Raw genomic sequence first — 15,118 nt, 5'->3', positions numbered from 1 at the left:
AAAAAATCATCATAAGTATATAGTAATATTATCCTGAGCTAAATTTCATGACCAACAATATTTAGAACTATATCGGTGAATCTGTGCTAAATATTAAAATAATTCAACTTTGAATTCTCCATTAAAAATTGTATTATAAAAAAGATTTAAGTACAACCCCTGGTATTTTGAAGCTTGCATTTCAAAACAAACACACATAAATTAAAAATATGTCTACAAGGTTTATGGTATTGGTGTTTTGTTTCTTGTAGAAGGAATGTGGATTTTTGTTAAAATAAGTTGTTGCTGCATCTGCCTTCCAGAAAATTAGATTTCTATGTTAAATAATGCTAGTCCAAGCTTAACAGCAAGAATATCTAAGACCATTAAGATTTTTTTTCTCTCAATAAAAAGGAAAATACTGGAGATTCTCTTTCTCTTTGTCCTCCTCCCCTGCTACCAGCTTCTAAAATTATAGATACAAAGGATTTTTTTTTAAGTTGTGGGGGCACCTTTTTAAATTTTATTTATTTCAGTGGCATTACTATACAGTGTTTTAGTAGTTTCAAGTGTACAATATACAGATTCAGCAGCTCCATACATGACTTGGTGCTCATCATGATAAGTGTACTCTTAATCCTCATCACCCATCTTGCCCATCTGTCCCCCTCCTGTTTTTTGGTAACCAGCAGTTTGTTCTCTGTGGTTAAGAGTCTGGTTTTTGGCTTTTCTGTCTTCCTTTATTTTGTTTCTTATATTCCACAAATGAGTGAAATCATATGCTATTTGTCTTTCTCTGACTGACTTATTTCACTTCACAGCATACTTTCTAGATCCATCCATGTTGTTGCAAATGGCAAGGTTTCTTTTTTTTTTCATGGCTAAGTAATATTTCGTTCTATATATACCACATTTTCTTTATTATCTATTGTTGGACACTTGGGCTACTTCCATAATTTGGCTGTTGTAAATAATGCTGCTAGAGTAGGGATCCATGGATCTTTTCAAATTAGCATGTTTTGTTTTGTTTTTTTTTTTGCATTCTTTGGATAAATACCTACTAGTGAAATTATACTGTATCCATGATAATCCTCTTCTTAATATGCGTTCCCACCAACAGTGCACAAGGATTCCTTTTTCTCCACATGCTTACCAACATTTGTTGTTTCTTATGTTTTTGATTTTAGCCATTCTGACAGGTGTGAGGTGACATCTCATTATGATTTTGATTTGAATTTTCCCTGATGATGAGTGATGCTGAGCATCTTTTCATGTGTCTCTTGGCCATCTGCATGTCTTCTTGGAGAGATGTCTGTTCATATGTTCTGGTTAGGGACACCTTTTAAATAGAATATCCTTTCATTATCATAGGTAATCTGTACAACAGAGTGTCATTATTTGTAATAAACTTCAAAAAGCTAATCACTGTTATACAAAAAAACTCTCCTAAATAAACTTTCATTTCTTAATTTATATTTTTTATCTTATCTTGATCTGCTATAATTTTGGAGATATTTTAAGTGTTTTTACATTTGCTTCTAATATGGTTAACAGAGATTATTGAGAAAGGCCTTTGATACAAAGTAAGTAATAATGAATAGAAGGGAATAGCTTTTTCTCATGGTATCATGATATTGAGTATTTCGAATTATAGGAGAGGTTAAAGGTCTTTAAGAAACAGACCTCATACCAAGAATTCTTGACTGAAGATCTGTGGAATAACCATGAATTGGCTTTAGAGGAGGGGGTCCATGATACCCCAGGATTGTATGATGGGTTTTTATTTGCAGACATAAACAAAAAGCTATAGCATTCCCCAGATTGTGAAAGGAGTCTGTGGCCCTCAAAATAGTAAGAACCACCACTGAAGAGACACAGGGACTTGAAAATCAGGTATCTGAGTTTGAATCTTAACTGCAACTTTTTTATCTCTAGAACCTTGGCAAACTCCTTACTCTCTCTGAGATTTTGTATACTTTTTTTTTTTTTTAAGATTTATTTATTTGTTTAAGAGAGAGTGGGGACACGTGGGGGGCGGGCACAGATGGAGAGGGAGAGAGAATCCTCAAGCCAACTCTGGGTTGAGCAAGGAGCCCAATTCAGGGCTCAATCTCGCAACCCTGAGATCATGACCTGAGCCTAAACCAAGAGTCAGACACTCAACCAACTGAGCCACCCAGGTGCCCCAGACCTTATTCACTTTCTAAGTGGAAGAAGAAATATAGAATTTACAGGTTCTTCTGAGGGTTTTATGATGTCCTATATAGTTTTTCCTTGGTATGTTGAAGTCACTAGAAAATTATTTCCTTTCCCTCAATATCTTTCCTCAGAAATGATAGAAATAGTGAGCTAAAGCAACTAAGTGTTAACATGAGGCTTTCTTCTCTGTTGCTTGTTATCACACGTGGGTATATGTAACTCTGCAGATGGGAGTCACTTTTTTTTTAAGATTTTATTTATATATTTATGACAGACACAGAGAGAGAGGCAGAGACACAGGCAGAGGGAGAAGCAGGCTCCCTGCGGGGAGCCCAATGTGGGATTTGATCCCGGGACCCCACCGGGATCACGACCTGAGCCAAAGGCAGATGCTCAACCACTGAGCCACCCAAGCAACCCAGGAGTCAGTTTTTTATGGCAGCTTTCAGCTATGGATCTTTATAATGGAAAGCAACCCCATTAACTCTGCAGTATGGTCCAGGGTCAGATTTGACACGTGTGTGTGTGTGTGTGTGTGTGTGTGTGTGTGTGTGTGTGTATTTTTTTTACCAAAGTAATTTAACGTATTGCTTTTTCTTTTTATTATGGAAGGAAACATAGGAATGTTAACTTTTCTGCCCTCAGAGCTTTTCTCAAGGACACTGAACACTCTCCCTGATTACTTTTTATTGATTTCTTGACATTTCTGCTCAACATGGACTGCTTATTTTTAGGAAACAAAGGTTGCTGAGCTAAAAATGTTAATGATGCATTTGAAAGTACAGAGTTCAATGGCTTAGTCATGTCTCTTTCACACTTGCAGTTTGAAAAAACGATGTAACAGCTTTGCTAAATAGAGGCTAATGAAAATGAAGCAACTCAAGGCTATGTTATACATTCCTATTCCAGTTTTGCAGTCATCTGCCAGTAGCCCACACTTTAATTATGCCTGCTGGGATCCCTGGGTGGCGCAGTGGTTTGGCGCCTGCCTTTGGCCCAGGGCGCGATCCTGGAGACCGGGGATCGAATCCCACATCGGGCTCCCGCTGCATGGAGCCTGCTTCTCCCTCTGCCTGTGTCTCTGCCTCTCTCTCTCTCTCTGTGTGTGACTATCATAAATAAATAAAGAAAAAAAATAATTAAAAAGAAAATTTTAATTATGCCTGCTACTCTCTGACATGCCACATGAAGTTTTATTAAGGGTGGGCATGGTAAGCAAGTCTGATTAGATGATAACTTCCATGTAATCTAACCAAAAGAGAAGAAAGCTGTCCTCTGTTGAGCTAATTAGAATAGTCCATTTCTGTCTGGGTTGCTCGTTTTGACATGATTGTCAGGACTTTCAGCTAGGGGTGCTACTGCAGGACCCATTTTTATTTATTTATTTATTTATTTATTTATTTATTTATTATATTTTTATTATTATTTTTTCAGGACCCATTTTTAAAACCATCTTGTAGGTGAAAAAATAAAATATAAAACCTTCTAGTAGGTGATTTATATGTTATATGGAAATGAGGTTAAAGAATAATTAGCAGTCAACAAAATGAGTCTAATTTCAAATGTCACTGGAGATCATTTTTCATTATATATAATTTATCCACATCTCTTAGAAATACACCTTTTTTTTTCTTTCCTCCCTATTTGCTGAGTACAATCAGCTTTCAAAGGATCTAATAATATTAATATTGCACTGAGGTCAATCACAGATCTTATGCGAATATCAAATATTGTGCAGGCACCATAAAACTAAGTTTAGCGTTTTGTTTGGAATAGTTCCAGTTGCCATAGCTCCCCGATGATGTGCATAACTCAGCATATTTATATTTGTAAATGCATTTATAGTATGTACATGCATAATCCCCCTTACATTAGCTTCATAAAGAAATAAATGAGGTAGTTTTTCTAACTTTGAAATTATTAATAAATGAAATTAAATAATTTTCTTAAAAATAATTTTGAGAAGAAAAATGAGGATATGTTGAATGGAGAGTAAATAGAATCCCTGAAGTATTGTTACACAAAATAATTTTTTTTTTTAAGATTTTATGTTTAAGAAATCTCTATACCCAACCTGCGGCTCGAACTTATAACCTCGAGATCAAGAGTCAGTCACATGCTTCATTGCCTGAGCCAGCCAGGTGTCCCATAAAATAGAATTTCTGATAACTTTCCAAATGAATACTACACTATTTAGGATTGGTTTCATTTTCTAGTTCTTAGCAAAGCTTAACAGAGAAGATAACTGTTTTATTCTGAAGCAGACAACAGGACAGTAGATAACATAAACTGAGCATTTTCCCCTTGAGCTTAAGCCAAAAAAAACAAATTGACTTGAACAGCACTGGCCTCTTGTCTTCTGTTAAGAATGCATAAACTAAAAGTAATATTTTAAGTCTTATTCCCTGACATACAGCTTACAAACACAGGAAAATGGAGAGAGTAGTGCTTTCTGGAAGGCAGAAGAACAGGACTTCTCTAACAGCCTATGGAAAAGATGTTGTTTTTTGTTGTCTGTTTATTTTTAACTACAAGTTCAGATATGCAGTCATAGAATGAAAGACCCAGGAGACAGGATGCTTCGCTTGGAATCCTTCTCCACATTATGTGTTATCCTAAGAACACAGGCGTGCTGCTCACCTCTTTTAGCCCTGTGAAGAGAGTAAAAGGTTATCTATTTCTTAAAGTTACTGTTACTACTACAGGGTTAGAATATCTGTCTTCTTGTTCTTTGCTGGAAATTTTATTGCCTTTACCATACAGATAAGTTGTTTCCTTAGCATTTATTTCTCTTCCAAAAGAAAGAAGAAGGAAGGAAGGAAGGAAGGAAGGAAGGAAGGAAGGAAGGAAGGAAGGAAGGAAGGAAGGAAGGAAGGAAAAGAAGAAAGAAGAAGAAAGAAGAAAGAAAGAAAGAAAGAAAGAAAGAAAGAAAGAAAGAAAGAAAGAAAGAAAGAAAGAAAGAAAGAAAAAGAAAAGACCTAACTTTACAATTTACAGAAAACATTATGGATACCAAATACCCACTGAGCTAGATGAATATGATTTTATTTTAAAAGACAAGGTTACTAGAAAAAATAGTTTTTAATGGCATAAAGAGGAAGATGCTGGGGCACCTGGGTGGCTCAGTAGGTTAAGTGTTGGATTCTTGGTTTCAGCTCAGGTCATGATCTCAGTAACGTTAGCTGGGACTTCTGCATCAGGCTCCATGCTCAGCAGGGAGTCTGCTTGAGATTCTCTCTCTCTCTCTCTCTCTCTCCCCCCCCTCTCCTCCTGCCCCTCCCCGTCACACACACACACTCTCTAGTTCTAAAATAAATAAATAAACCAATAAACAAACAAATAAACAAATAAATAAATAAAATATTAAAAAAAAAAGGAAAAAGAGGCTTAAGAAGAAAATGTGATACCCAGAGAACTCTACTGTGTCTGCAATCAGAAAATGTCTTCTCTCTCTACTTCTCATTTCCTTTACCTATCTTGAAGATTACCTTAAGTCCAGGACATGTTAAGTAGCATGCCCAGTAGAAATGGTGGTGGTTGTGAGCCCACTTCATGTAATTTTTGGTGTTTAGCTCTTAGCTTCGTTGGGATATAATTTATGAAGTGTCTTATTCTGGAAATGTGACTATCAGGAATGGGTAGACTCATTCTTCTATAAGAAGGGCAGCAGAAGCATTACTGTCTTCTCAGAAAAACGGCACTCCTTTTTTAAGATTTCACACCAAGCTGGATATTGGGCAAGAGCATTCACCTGAGTAATTAGTCAGTAAGCCAGACATGGCTCTTCTTATACTTTTCTCTGTGAGCCATCAATGATTGTGATGGCAAGTTTCCTACATTTTGTAGAAACTATGGCCCGAACAGTATTTCCATAGACCTCAATTTCAGCATGGGCAGGAATCAAGATAAAATGTCTAACTTTCTTGCTCCTAGGATAGAAAAATTATTTCTATTACAGGTGATGATGACAGACTTCAAACTTTTTTTTTAAGATTTTTTTTTTTATTTATTCGTGAGAGACACCAAACAAGAGGCAGAGACATAGGCAGAGGGAGAAGCACGCTCCCCACGGGGATGTGTGACCCAGTCCCAAGACCTCGGGATCAAGGCCTGAGTCAAAGGCAGATGCTCAATCACTGAACCACCCAGGCACCCCTGGTGATGACGGTCTGATATAACTTGTTACAACCTTTTTTCATCTTTCAATTCAGTTTCCTTTTTGGATAATACATTTAGTAGGAATTGCCTGTAAGGAGTTAATAGTCTTATACAAGATGATAACGAGGTTTTTATTGTTACTATTTTGTGATAAAAGGGGTTGGAGGTAGGGAATGAGAGAAGCATGCCAGGGAACCTCAACATACTTTGCCTCGTTAGCAGCAACGGTGAATGTTCTTCAACTTTTGAATCATTTTTAAAGCCCTTGCCTCCTATTTTAAAGTATGCCTAGGGAATTGGAAATGTGCTACACAGAGCAAGTTCTATATTTGGAATCAGTACCGATCCATGTCAACCTCTTAAAATGATTACTTCTCATCTCTCTTTGAACATGTCATTTTACCTTATTAAGTCATCAGATTTAGCTGAGCATAGAGGGTATTCTCTTTGTTATTTTGACTATAAAATGCTCCGGACCATTTGAGGATAGTTATGGCTAAGACTTCAGTGCCACCCCTGATCTCTCTTGTAATCACTTATGATAGTGATGGATTCCATCTGTCTAGACCTCTGCCCCTGTGGTTCTCTCATCTAAGAGCAGTTGCAACTTTGTTCTGACCTCACACTATGCCTCGTCAGAGTTTCTTCTAAAAGAGAGCAACATTTTTGATAAATCAGATATATTCATTATCTCTAGAATTGGATCTTTCATATCTTCTTTTACAGAGTTGCTGAAATGGTCATCAGTGTCATTTAGAGCATGGAGCACAGGCCCCACAAATCAGAAGACCATGACTCAGTTCCTATCTCACTCACCTTTTCTCTTTTTACCTCCACTTTATATACTTACTTTGCCTTTCTCCAGGATGTGCTTTTCCATGTAATACATCACCTTGCCCATTTAGCAGATTACATGTCATTAGACTTTTTCAGTTTCTACAAGTTTCCTTATTGCCATGCTGATGTGTTTATAGCTCTACACAGGAAACTCTTAACTTCACATCAGGATTTGAAGCTAGACTTTATGATAAACTATAGTTTTCCAGCTCAGCAGCCCAAGGAGTTTGGTGCGTTCAACAGGAAAAAAAAAGAAATGGAGGAAAGTAACATCAAAAGTTCTCCAGTTAAAATAAACCCTCCTGGGGTGCCTGTGTGGCTTAGTCAGTTCAGGTCATGATCTCAGGGTCCTGGGATTGAGCCCCGTGTCAGGCTCCCTGCTCAGCAGGTAGTCTGCTTCTTTGTCTCCCTTTGCCCAGCTCATGCTCTCTCTCACTATCTCTCTCTCTCTCTCTCTCTCTCTTAAATAAATAAAATCTTTAAAAAATAAAATAAGATAAAATGAGCCCTCTTATTATCACCTAAATTTGATCCTTGAGGGATATTAGAGCCTTATGTAAACATCACAAAATTGGCATCTCAGACCCTCCTAATTGAATTGAACTTTACATTGACTGTTTAGGTCCCAAGAATCTTTAGGTCCTAAGATTTCACAGACCCAACACCAACATCCATCCTATTCTCTCCTCTGCCCCCCAACATCCACCATTTGACTACTTTCTATTTACTTTCTAATATGCATGGGTAAGATTTTTTTTTTTTAATAATGTGTAGCCAGCAATTCTTGTGGATATCACTGGCTTTACCAACGCCTAGTTCTGACTTTAGAAGAAATATTTTGACACTGTTTTCATTTATAATCTCCATCTGTTCATCCATGTGTTCTGCCTGTGGACCTTTGAACAACCAAAATTCATCATTTACAACTAAAATAATTCACAGATAAAATGGTCTTTGAATCCTGAAGACAAACAAACATACCAATTAAAAAATGAAAACAGGCAAACAAAGCAGCCAAGCTGACACGTGGAGGCTTGAATTGGGCAAAGGGTAAAATTGAGCCTAAAAAGTTTTCACGAATAAACACATAGCTTAGTTTGGTAATCAGTGAATTAACTTCTAATACTAGTTGATTAGATTTAAAAATCTAGGAAGCAAAATGAGAAGGATGGAGGAATTATGAGATCCTTTAATGAAGGGTCACGGAATCTTTACATCTGTCTGCTGATTATGATCCATTTGTATTAACAACATTTAATTCCGGAGACTTGTGTTCTCTGCAGAACAGTGACTCACCCCCCTGAGTTCCTCAGACTTTGAGAAAAATTCAAGTATTAGAGTTTTTTAATGCAACGTTTGGCATTAAGGTCTCTACTAAGAGACAATTAATATCCCAGGGACTGAGCATGTGAGACACTGCAGAGGTGCATAATGAAGGAAAATCTCTTACTTTTAACCAAAATGTTTTATATTTCAAAATTCTTCAGAGGTAAGGATTTCTTAAGGAGAAAGCCATGAATAAAACAGGCCTTTATAAATAATAAGGTCAGAGGTCTGGTTTCTTCTGGTTAACAAGGTCTCTTTGGCCTGGTAAGGCTTTGTTTCGTGCTTAGAAATCTGACCAGAAGTGGTGTGTCGTCTGTTTGCTCTCCCTCAGTGGGGTTCAGAAGCATAACTAACCCTGCACATGTCTCCTCATTATGGTAGTCACTGGATTCTACAGTTACTGAACTGGCAAATTTACTAGCCACTAGACATTAGCAATGCCCATTGGAGCATAACTAGCAATGCAAACTCCTACTAGACATAGCATTCAGTACTGCAAAGTGTTGGACTTCTTGAAAGCTTTTGGATCAATGACAGATCTTGGCCGAAGGCATTTGACTCTCCTCCAGGGATTGTATGGGAATGTGAGGGATTGAATTGCCAAAGTGAACCTGGTTTAGGATCTGGTTTTGCTTGTCTAGAGTGTAGGTGGTCTTGGAGAGCCATGGGTCCCTTCCAGCTGGTGTACTAAACAGCCATGATTCCCTGCTTTGAGCTGTTTTCCTGATCAGTGTTGGGGTGTGAAGCACCTTAGAAATGGATGCAAAGAACAAAGATCTGTATTAGCCACATACTTGCAGCATCTACAGTTTTAAAAGGAGGTTTAGGTTTTAAAAGGAGGAAGATTGGGTGCCTGGGTGACTCAGTCAGTTAAGCATCTGCCTAAGGCTCAGGTCATGATCCCGGGGTCCTGGGATCCAGCTCCAGGCTGGGTTCCCTGCTCAGCGGGGAGTCTGCTTCTCCCTCTCCTCTGCTCATGCTCTGGCTCATTAGCTCTCTCAAATAAATGAATAAAATCTTAAAAAATAAAATAAAATAAAAGAGTGAATACCTCAACCATTCTGAATTATTATAGCTCCAAGAGATGGAGGTGTTTTATTAATCCATATTCACAGATAGATGTATCACCACCAAGAAAAGCTAATAAATTACAACTAAGATCCCATGTGTGGACCTTAAAATTCCTTGTTTCTGGCAGTGCAGGGAAATAGCCAGGCAAGCCTAGATAAAACCCTGACCTCTACTCTACCTTTTAAAAAAAAAAAAAACAATGGGCTTCTACATGCCCTTTTTTGGTCTTACTATAAACAGGATGATTTCCACTGAGTTTTTCCAACAACCAAATGATGTGTGTATATATATACATATACATACGTATACATATATATGTGTATGCGTGTGTGTGTGTGTGTATGTGTGTGTATAAAACAGCTAGGCCAGATGATGGTCATAAGACACTAAACACATGGCTCCAGTTTTTTTAGAAATATTGTGTGCTTTAGAAAAAGAGTTCAGCGTGCACACCTGTCTGTTTCCTTCCCATTGAACAACAACAATTAATGCCAACAGTAGAAAAACAGGTGCCTGTTGGGTTTGAGGGTAGAGGCCCAGAAATTAAAAACAAAACCAAAAAACCCCCAAGGCTTTAAGGAAAGCTTTTTTAGGCATTGTGGAGTCAGGGTTAATTTATCATTTTGGCCCAGTTTCCATAAAGGCATAGGATTTGCCTGTAATATTACCTCCCCCACTGTTCCCATCTGTAACCTAAAAAAATATATGCTCTTTAGAGAAACAGGACTTAATATGAACTAAATATTACAGACCAGCTAGTCCTTTGGTGGATGGGGGAGGACAGGGCAGCAAGTTGGGTTTTTTTTTAAGGCAAAACATTTAAAGTTACATGTTTTTGGAAACCTTGCCTTATTCCTGTTCAGATTAGTCATGTATGAACGACAGTATTGGTGTTGAAAAAAGTTAGATGTCCATGTGTTACTTGGTTATGCAGAATTTGTGCTGGAAACCTAAATACTGTGGCTACACATTTAAACACGTCATGTTACAGGGAGGGGTGTTTTGCTATTCTGATCACGAACCTGGAAAGAAGAAACCCCTGGGAGTTCTGGGAAAACCTATGAACTGAAATTAGCCAAGTGTTACAGGGAAAGATTCATATGTTCAAACATGCTTTCCCTGCCTAATTCCTTTATGTGTAGCAACCTTTAACTTGAGTGAGGAAAATGTGGTGCTTATAGAAATAGAATCTGGCGATTTATATGACCAACCATCACCCAAATGCAGAATGTCAGTCACTTGGCTAAATGGTCTGAAACCACTGTGAAGGGGGTGGTTTAAAGCTGCACAGGTGCCACTGAAGGACTATCATCCAGGCTTGTATTCCAGACTGTTCATCCAAAGGGCCTGGCTCAAACGTGAAATACTAGGAAGACTGTCTGCATTGCCCAGATCCCGTCTTTTCTACACTTTTATGGAGACTCCTTTATGCAAAAACAATGAAATGTGAGATTTTTTTTTAAAGTTTTGTCAGAATCAGTTTCTGTCTTGACAGTGCTTCCATGATTTTTAGGTACCTTACTGCCTTGAGCATCTGTGTAACTCACAATTTTAGGCCAACTGTGATATTCTTTATTCTTAATGGGTTCTTTCGTATCAACAGACATATGTTATAGTCAGATGAGAAAAGCATCAGTCCTATAATCTTGGCTGCACTTTACCAATGACTGTCGAATAATGATTATTTTATCTTCCCACATCCTACAGTTATATGACAGGGTTTTTTTTATTATTATTATTCCTGGCGTATTGCATTGGTTGGAACTTTGAGAGCGATGTTAAATAATAGCGTTGGTAGTCAACATACTTAGCTTGATCTTTACATTAATGAGAAGTTCTCCTAGAGTCTCAGTGTTAAGAATGATTTAAGTTGTTTGCTATAAGGAACTATTTTTAGGTGATAGTATCATTCCAATTCTACTTTATCAAGACGTGTATCAAAAAGCCTGAAATGGATATTTTTTGCATTTGTGATTTTAAACATATGTAAATACATCTTTAAACATATAATGTACAGTGTAAACATGTATACTAAACACATGAAAGTACGGGAAATAATGAATGATGAATCTCCATGTAGCCACTTCAGCATTTAGCAGATGTTTTTCATCTTGATCCAACTGACTTCCCTTCCCTCTTATTATTTTGAAGCAAATTCCAGACATGTTATCATTGAACATATACACATTTCAGTATGCATCTCTAAAAGCTAAGGACTGTTTTTAAGTATAACCACAGTACATTTGGCACCCACAAATTAATGATAACCCCATACAAATATTAATTTTCTAATCAGTGATCAGATTTCCTCTTATAAATATCATACATTTATAAATGTTTGAATCAGGATCCAAGTAAGTGTGGTGCAATATGAGTGGTTTATATGTCTTTTAACTCTTTTAAATGTCTCTATTTTAGATTTTTATTTTCTTTCATCCTCTTGGCCTATCTCTAATTCTACTCTCTTTGTTTATCCTCCTATAGTTTTGTTTTGAAGAAACTAGTTTATTTCCCTGGAAAAGTTCTCCAGGGTCTGGGTTTTGCTGATTGTATTTCATGGTGTGTCTTTTATTGTGTTCCTCTGACCTGTGTGTTTGCTGCATATTAGTAACCTGATGTGGATGCCTGATTAAATTCAGGTTTGACTGGGGGAATAAGAATACTTGGTAGTCTTATGGAAATTGATTGTTAATCTCATCAAATGTTGATTCAGCATCTATTGAATGACCATATGGCTTTTATTTTCTGATATGCTGTGATTTTTTAGATTTGTTGGATATGATCATGAATTTGCCTCCTACTTTCTATCTTCTGACCTTTCATCTACTTTCATTTCTAAATGTATTTTCGTTGATGAATAAATTAACCTATGTCATTAAATGTCACATGGTAATTTCAGCAGGTTGCTGAAAAACTGAATCCTTGATCAGTCCTCTCTGTTTTGATTTGTTTTGTTTGGTGCTGAAAACTTTTGACTAATTTTCTAAGGGATAGGTTAACACTTTCTACATTGACATGACCTCCTCCCAACCAAATTGATATTGGTAGAAAATGCAGTGTATAGTTACGAATGTATGCCTTCTGCATTTAGCCTGAGGAGATCTATAGATGTATCAAATTAAGCCAGTCAAATGGACTGCTAATACTTGCTTTGCAGGCTAGATAGATTTTACTCCTTTAGAATAGGATCAGGGAAGAGATTCAAGGGACAGCTTGAAAGTTTGTCAACTCCGGGCTTTGGAAATTTTGTACTTAACACAAAACTGAGTGATTAGTAGAAAGTACATAGCAGAACTGTATTTCTGGAGTTGACTTGTTAGCTAAGGAAACATTATTGACTTTGTAAGAGGAAAATGTAGCTCTCTTGTAATTGCAACCAGCCAATGATCCACTGTGAGAAGGGACTCTCCCTCCCTCTTTTTTACAAAGTCTATGACATCCTATAAAGTATTTGTCATTGTGATGTTGCTCTAAGAAGTAGTAGACTCTGATTACATTGTATCATGAGTGAAATGCACTGTCAGAAAAAAGGAAAGAAAAGATAACAACTTGTATGTTTGAAAATAACCTTTCATGACAATTTTATTTTTCTAAGGATAACACTATCTAGTGACACCAAATCATTTGCTCAGCAATTGCTGGGAACTTAGAATCTGCTTTCTGTTTAGCAACAAATGAAATCAGTGTTACAACAAAAATTATAATTTTGTTTTATGAGGAGAAACACCCAAAGGTCACTTTTCATTCTGCTGAAGAAGGAAGAAATAACAGGGTCTACCCAGAGAGCTTGTAAGACAGAGAGGAATTAAAGACAGTCTTATTAATTTACTTAAGCTCCAATATACATTTAACAAAACAGAAAGCAAGCATTTCCTAATTCACTTGTGTAACCTTGAGTAGCGTTCTCCTGTGTACCTCTGAACTCCTTGCTAGAAGTAGTTTATTATAGACCATAGAACTATTCTTTTGAGATGATTTGTATCCTCTTTTTAAATATGGGATAAATTGTAAGATATGCTAACGTTTTTTTCTTGTCCACCATTCTGTGTGTTTTTAAATGCTGCCAAAGCCCAAGTTCAAGACTAACACCAATTAATTTCCATCAGCCCTTGGTGCCAACTAGTTCTTTGGACAGGCTCTTACCTTGTGGGTAGTCTGCGAATCTCTAAGTGCTTACTTCTAGCTTATCAGCTAAGTTCATAGATCCATCAAGTGAAATGCCCTGATTCTACTTTAGAAAGTTCTGTTTTCAGTTATGGTCTCATGATGCTTCTTCTCTGACTTCCCTTTTTGTTTCTTTAGCAGAGTTGAGTAGAGGGGAGGCCAAGGAAATGGTGTGCTACTTTAAATCACTGTTTGGCACTGGGGACCTCCAAGCCAGCACAGGGTTGGCGGTTTTGTTTTTATTTTGTTTTTGTTTTTGTTTTTTTTTTATCACCTCTTGCCATTTTTTTCCTCTTCAAGAATGTATTTGCCATTCAGCAAAGTATTGAATTACTACTCAGAAAAACTTGCCAGCCCAGAAGGATACTGTTTGAGTACTTCTAAGTCAGGCTCCGAACTTTTCCTTTGGAGAACTAATGACTCCCCAGCCAGAATAATAGTAATTTCAGATTTTATTTTTTTAAAACTGGGAGTTCAAAGAATGCAAAAGCATGAAGATTTCTAAATACAGAGCTATTGAAGATATCAAGGTAGGGTTGTTTAAAAAGGAAAGAAAGAGGAAGAAAAACCTGTAATGTAGTGATAGTTTCATATTATAAAATAAAAATTGTTCAAATGTGTATATTTCATTGAGAAAACTGCATAAAGTTAGTGAGCTTAATTTTCCTGCAACTAAATCATTAAGAATTGTCCTAAAAACTGCTAATAAAGACTCCTTCACTCAGGGAAGACAGGGTCTAATGATTTTTCCTTGGGGTAAATACTGTACACTCATGCTAATCCCTGCTAATTGTCAAAGAAGAATAGAGTGGCTTCTTATCAGCAATTTGCATTTGTGTAATGGCCCTGGTCTGTTGGTGCTGTCTACTTCACTGATAAGGAAAACACCACTTAAAACAAGCAAGAAGTAAGCCATCCTTTCCAGCATTGTTTTCTTTTCAGCCTGTCTTGAGCAGAAAGAGCCTGGCATTCTACAGGAAAAACTGTGATTCTGTGGGAAAATATTTAATGATGAACAGAGAACACTTAATTACTCCTCAGATTTTTATTGTGTATTTATAGAAGTGTACAATAATGTGTGATTTCCAGAATAGTTATGTTATAAACAGCTAAAACTATGTCCTATATAGTAATGGATGTCACACTATTTTTTATATTATATGGTTTTAAACTGTGATAATAACAATGTTGTGAGTATACTTAATTTAGTAGTAACTTGGACCTTTGGTCAGAAATATTAAAGAATTGTATGGATCTTGGAAGTTGAAAATATCACACCTTTAAGACAGTTTTCTTTTAACTCAGATTGTTCTTCAATTTAATTTGTAGGCAAATTTAATGGTTATAAAATATTAACAAGCAATTATGATACAGTTAAAATAGA

General features: G+C 36.7%; 1 protein-coding gene across 12 annotated transcripts in view; it reads left to right on the top strand.

The window, feature by feature from the left end:
- NRG1 (neuregulin 1) overlaps window positions 1–15,118 on the top strand; it is a 1,071,954-nt gene that overhangs the window by 1,012,619 nt on the left and 44,217 nt on the right. The gene's annotated exons all lie outside the window — the stretch shown is intronic.

This window comes from Canis lupus, chromosome 16, assembly GCF_003254725.2.
Source record: "Canis lupus dingo isolate Sandy chromosome 16, ASM325472v2, whole genome shotgun sequence".
Classification (NCBI taxonomy): Eukaryota; Metazoa; Chordata; class Mammalia; order Carnivora; family Canidae; genus Canis; species Canis lupus.
This window is presented reverse-complemented; position numbering and strand designations above follow the sequence as displayed.